This window comes from Cyprinodon variegatus, unplaced genomic scaffold (genome assembly GCF_000732505.1).
Source record: "Cyprinodon variegatus isolate N-32 unplaced genomic scaffold, C_variegatus-1.0 Scaffold36, whole genome shotgun sequence".
In the NCBI taxonomy this organism is placed as follows: domain Eukaryota; kingdom Metazoa; phylum Chordata; class Actinopteri; order Cyprinodontiformes; family Cyprinodontidae; genus Cyprinodon; species Cyprinodon variegatus.
Window position 1 is genome coordinate 882,362 of NW_015150489.1, and position 6,608 is coordinate 888,969.

Genomic DNA, 6,608 nt, shown 5'->3' on the forward strand with positions numbered 1-6,608 from the left:
ACAAACAGTTTGGATTCATATCAAGAATAATAATTAAACATATTCCAGTTAGATCATATTTTTGTTAATAAGTTTTTCCAACAATGTAAATAAGGTAAAAGTTATATAAATCTTACCTCTGGGTTCCACTGAAAGTGGAAGCAGCTAAACCGAGGACATGCAATGATATAGGCACTTCACAGACACCATATTCTACTGGGAGCATTTTCAAAGAGTAGTGTTTCTGCACAGTTGGACTCTGATCAGGTCAGGATTGCATTACTGCACTATAGTATTGTACTTAATGGCTTTTAATAGAACAATAATCCAGTGAAGTGTTTATTTAACCAGTTCAGTGTCTCCTGTGCCTGCTCTTTATCTAATCACCATGCGTTTTTTTCTACCATCATGGGTACGTAACGTGATATTTATAGTTTTGTCAGTTTTTCTTTCAATCCTCTTAAGCCCACAGGTGTAATTTACAAAGAAGGCATAGTCATATTTGATAAGGCCTTTTTCAACTTCTAAACTGCTAATCTTGTTATCAACTTACATAAATATCCTGGAGGATGAAGCGGATGTAATAAATTTGAATGTCATTTATACAGGGCCTCAGTAAATTTGATTTGAATGGCCCAAAATAAATGCCTAAAAGAAAATATCACGTTTGAAAACCTCTTACTTTAACTGTAAAGAAGCAAATGAAAATAATAAACAGTAAATAAAATATCTTGGTTACATTACCGGTATGTGGCATGTTTGGTGTCCATCCAACAAGCACTTTAGAAGTTACACGTATTTGATTGAAAAAAAAATCAGGTGGATTCCTGCTGTGCCATTCAGAACAGTTTGGCACAATATCTGAAATGTATTCTTGAAATGTATTTTTTGGAATTCTTAAATATATTTGGTTATAAAAATACAGTTTTCCTCCTAAAAATCACAATTTAATTTCTTTTTGTCACTGTTTATGTACACACTGTAATTGCACACTATATATATAAAGCTAAGCCGAATATAGATCCTTTAAGATGCACAGGCGTATCTGAATCAGGGAGCTTTATACCTCCTTGGAAAGGTCACATTCTACAGAATCCAATGAAATAATAATGATTTAATAATAATTTAAATAATAATTGTATTGATCTCACATTGGAAAAATATACCTCTGCATTTAACCGAGCCCCATGGGGAGCAGTAGACTAGCATCATGGGGCACATGGGGAGCAATCGGGGGTTAAGGGTCTTGCTCAGAGACACAGAGTGGCAGTCTGTGGGAGTAGTTTTCAAACTGACAACGTCAGGATTCCATACCTATGCCCTAACCGAAAGGCCAACCCAACCAAAATTTTGAGTTAGATAGAAGCCACAGTAAATCAAGGGAGAGAAGAAGAAACCTTTAGCTGAATATTAAGCTAATGGTTGTATATATTCCAGAAACTGACTTTTATTTGGATGAAAATATCTGTTGATAAAAAGAAAACAAAACAGCAAAGGTAGGATAGATTTTATGTGCTTTGCTTGATTTTGCTGGGTCTTTGAAGGACTTTTTTTGAGTCATCAGCTGTAAATGATGAGAGTTTTGCTTCATCATTTAACTTCGTCATTGAAGTTTAACTTCGGCCGATTCAGGGTCTTGTTGGTTTTCATTAGCAATGCATCACTCAGCACTGCTTTTTGTGTTTTTGTAACCAGCAGTTCCACCAAAACAACTTGTTTGAAAATTACATTTTGGTAATCTGAGTACCTTTCGACAGGGTGTTGGAGCTGTGGTCTGTAGATATTAAAATGAAGTAGATAGTCTGGTAGAGGAGTCTCAGATGAAGATCTGAACATGTGATACGTGTGTGTTAGTTTCTGAGTTAGTCAGCTGCAAAGTTATTGTAGCAAAGGAGCTCCTGTTGCCTTAAAAGAGGGCACTCAGTGGTCATATTTATCACAGCTGTCAGTTAACTTGATGAACAGATTTTCTTATTGCACAAAAGTCCAGGAAATGCTATCAAAGTCTGAAAATATAGTATTTTATTTGTGAAGTACAACGGATCCACTTTGCTTATCATCAACCGACTTCCTTTCTGAATGATCCACTTTTCTCTAGATTAGATTTCAAGAGGCAAGTGACTAAAATAGAACAGCTGCCTGTTATAGAGAGGCAAATAGCAGCTGGCACTTATGGGATGGACCAACTCAAGTTTATGTAGGGAATTCTGAGGAAGACTGAAGAGAAGAGAGTTAAAGTAATCAATGCGAAAGGTGACAGGGCTGTGGAAAAGCACAGATGCAGAGCATGGGGAAAAAGCAGAACAAAGACTATGAATATTATGTAGATGAAGGTACGCAGAACAGGTGAATGAGAAAGTACTAATAATTTGTGACATCCAGACTCTTGACCCAAGGAGAGTGAGAGACAGTGGAACTGTCAATTGGACAAGAGAAATTGTCTGCCTTGGATATAGCTGATTTGTTTCCTACCCCTTGGATAAAATGATTTGGGTTCTACAAGGAGGATCTCTGTTTTGTTGCAACTGAGCTACAGGAAGTTAGAGGTGACCAAGGTTTTAATTTCAGCAAAGCAGGAGGTGAGGGATGAGGGGGAGGTGAAAAATATTATTAAGAGTAAAAACCAAGTATTTCTTTCTCTTCATTGGAGTAGGTTAACCCAGATTGATATCAGGATTTTTTTTTCCAGAGTAATTAAGTCCTACTATTGTTCTAATTGACCTTTTACAGATTTCTTTGTGAATTGTGAGACCAGTTTTCCAAGGAAAAGAAATCAGCTTCAAAAAATTTAGTTCTCATGGACCTGAGTTCAGGGGTAATCCATGGAGCTGAATCAGAGTCAGACCGAGTTTACAATGGAGCCAGAGTTCCGAATATTATTCAAATTATTAATGTACAGGAATGTAAGCTGTTTTTGATGGAAGGAGAATCTGGAATCAGAGTTCTAAAGATGTGAGAGGAAAAGGAGTTGATGTTAATGTCAATGTTCTACAATGATATGAGTCCAGGAGTCTTTTTTTATATACAGAGTTAAAGGGATGTTAAATTAAATTAGGTAATGATCACTTATCTGAAGGGTCGTGGTCAGGCGGAAATGCTGCTGGAATAGAGCATGATACGGCCATAGCTGCTGGACTCCCCAAGTGAAATAAACACCTCCTATTTGATGACACGTGAAGTAAGTGTGTTCCCAGTTGGCAACATAAATAGCTGTTGAAATGGCAAGTGAGCAGCAGCACATGAATGAGGCATTCATGTACCTGGAATAGCTTTCAGTTTGAACGCACTGTAAAACAGATCTCAGACCAGACAGGTAGTAAAACAGAATCCATGTTTCAACCTTACCCAGCAATTGTCTGGTAATTTGCTGGATCAGGGTTATGTGTAAATAAAACCAGAACTATTTTTTTTAAGGAAAAACCATCAGTCAAGACCTAGTATTACCACTCACTAGTTTACCAGGACAATTCAAGTGTGAATAAAGTTATTATATTACTGGTTGTTTACACAAAACGTACATAGTGAGGCCTAACAACAGTCCTAACTCATGCTACATGCTGTCAGCTCTTTGCAACAACAGTATCACTGACAAACAGGCTGGTTTACAAATTTTTTCATTAAGCAAGCAGGTACGTTTTAAATGATGTCTAGAAACTGACTGATCCTGGAAGAAAGAGACCTCTATGTCCGCCTGTCCTCACCATATTTTTGCTTACAAATTATAAAGTCATGCCTTTTGATATCTGCCAGACACTTCTCTGACTGAAATGGAATTTATTCTTCAATTTTTAGTTTTTTACTAGTGACAACTATAAGAATCGCCTGACCCAGAACCTGACTGATCTGCTGTTTGATAGACATTCATCCATACATTTTATGTCTTATCCCAAGTTGGGTCGCGAGAGCGCAAGAGGTGCTGGTACACGCTGGACAGGTCGCCAGTCCATTACAGGGCATAGATATTGATAGACATTTGCCGTTTCTCAATATGTGTACTTTTGCATTCTCATGTAGTTGTGTGGCCGTGAAACGTCATCAGCCTCAGCCCTAGTACTGTTCCAATTCACAAATGGAGCGGAAAAAGTCCCCGGATGCGGTTCTCTCCCCTCCCTCTTTACCAAGTATGCATCAGAGCAGACTTGTCCATTCTTAAGATTGACAGCTGTTCCAGCATCCACCGCGGCAGCATCAGCTTCCAGTGGAATGCTCACATGTTGTCTTTCCTGTTGTTGCTGTTATATAAAATTACTATAAAAGTACATTTTAAGATCATTTGAGGAGAGAACATTATACTTTTAAGCATCACTACACGGCCCATTTACCGATTTAATGCTTAATTATTTAAAAAAAATCCTGATGTTGAGAGGACTGCAGCAACCAGTGCACCTCTGAGGCTAACTGCAGCCAGGGCTAACCTTAGCCCATCTGCAGCAGCCCTCACTCGGCATAGCCTTATGTGAAGTTTTTTGTTTTAGTTTGGCAAAATGTTCATTTGATTTGTGTTTTTCTGACTTTGTTAATTATTTTTCCCACACTAAATGAAAAAACGAAGAATTTATTATTATCTAGAGCAGCGGTCACCAACCTTTTTACAGTTGAGGGCTAATTCAGGGGTACTGAGTCACAGGAAGGGCTGCCAATACTGACCTATGAATTGCAAGTGTCAACGTTCACCTAAACTTCATACATTATAAACATATCTTTATCGTTTCTTTAAATTTAGACATTTTCATTTTGAAATCTCTATAAATGCTTAAATGCCATATATGATTAAATGATGAAATGTTCTATAACTGATTAAAAAAGAAGAGCAACAGAATACAAGGACATTTCAAACGTAGCTCACTGTTGAGTCATTCTACTTTCAGAAGACTCTAAGGGCACCCTTTGTGGTCCTTGAGGGCCCCTTGAGGGCCCGTGGGCACCATGTTGGTGACCCCTGATCTAGAGACTGTCAATAACAGGAGGTGAAAGGCAGCTCCAAACAAGCTGAGCATGTGGCGATGTCATGAAAAAGCTTCTGTTCCAATTGACACATATTCATGCTGCATGCTGCTGTTCTCCCCGGGTCTATAATTTCCTGGGTTCTTCGCAAGAACATATTGTACTTGGCAAGAACACAAGTCTGTACTCGCATTTTTGTGAATTTAAAAAATGACCATAATTTCCAGCTTAAATTCTTCTTTAGAGGTCAGTTTGATAAGTTAAAGCTAAATTCCTAACATTACGGCCACCTAATAGGCAGGTAATATTTGTTACCATTCCACTGTTACGTGGTAATGCGTAAAAAAAAGCTGACCCCATAATTTACTCTAAATAATTGGGATGTGTGAAAGCTGCCTAATGTTACTCAACCTAGAATGTGATTTTAGTAAATTACTGGAATTACTTGTGAAAGGGACTTTTTTAGACTCCTCTTATATATTTTAAATTTGCCTAGTTGCCTCTGGTAAAACTATGTGATGTACAAAAATAAAGGAACTTCATCTTTTTGATCTTTCAAGTTAAAAATATATAGAACAGAGAACAAGGAATTTGTCTTGATTATTTTTTTTTGCAGCAGCAGATGTTGAAACTATTAATTATTATACCTCTGAGAAATCAAAATTTAAATGTCAAAAGCTAGCTGGTAGTACATAATACATAATCAGGAGACACAAAGAATTGTTTCTCTTCCCAAAATCTAAAAATCCTTCATCTGGTGATAATAATTTGCTGGTGTTTGTTACAGTACAGTGCATTTAAATATCTTTTTTGAGCTCATGTTAGAATAGAATATTAGTATCCAGTCTCTATGGTTACCCCTTCTTGAAAGACATGTCAATGTCAAATTAAACTCAGAGAGCCTGCAGAGGTTTTACTTGGCAAAGTCTTTTTTCTTTTTTTTTTTGTTTTGTAACCGATATGATCTCATAAATCAGCCATTAAGGGACATTACCATTGCTTCATCAGTTTTTGTTTTTTTGTTTTTTTTATGTTAATATATAATGCAACATTAGACCAATTCTTGCATTAATACAGTCTAAAAGCAGAATTTGTCTGTACTGCCAAAATAGCAATAATCTATTATACATGAACAAGTCTCCAGTGTTTATAAAATTGTAATCCCTCACCATCTCTTTGAATGTCAGCTTTACTGCCTCATGGGAGCTCTTGATCTTTTTAATCTGCAGGTGGTTGGGAGGAACAGCAAGACCAGAGGCCAACCACTGCGTTGTCATCCTGTGTCACAGTCTAATCACCACTTCTGATGCCAAGACACCGAAATAGTGTCCTTTGGCTGAAATCGTCCTATAATCCTCCTTTTCCTCCTCTCTTTCTATCAGTTGCTCCATCTTTCCTTCCATCCAACTGTGGCTAAAGCTGACACTCAACCTGGACTCAAATCAGCAGTTCTGGCAGGGCTGACCAACGTCTGTCAGAGCAGGGTAAAAAACCTGAGAGAAAGATGAAAAGAAACAGAGCTGGCCAGCTTTCCATGGCTTCGGTGTTGGTCAGATAAGGACATGCCAACCTTGAAATAGAAGCGGGTGGCGCCTCCTCTGGTTGCAGTAAGTTAATCAGGCATAAAGAAGACAAGCAGTTGATAAAACTTATTTATCTAAAATTAAGAGGTCAGAACCAGTGCT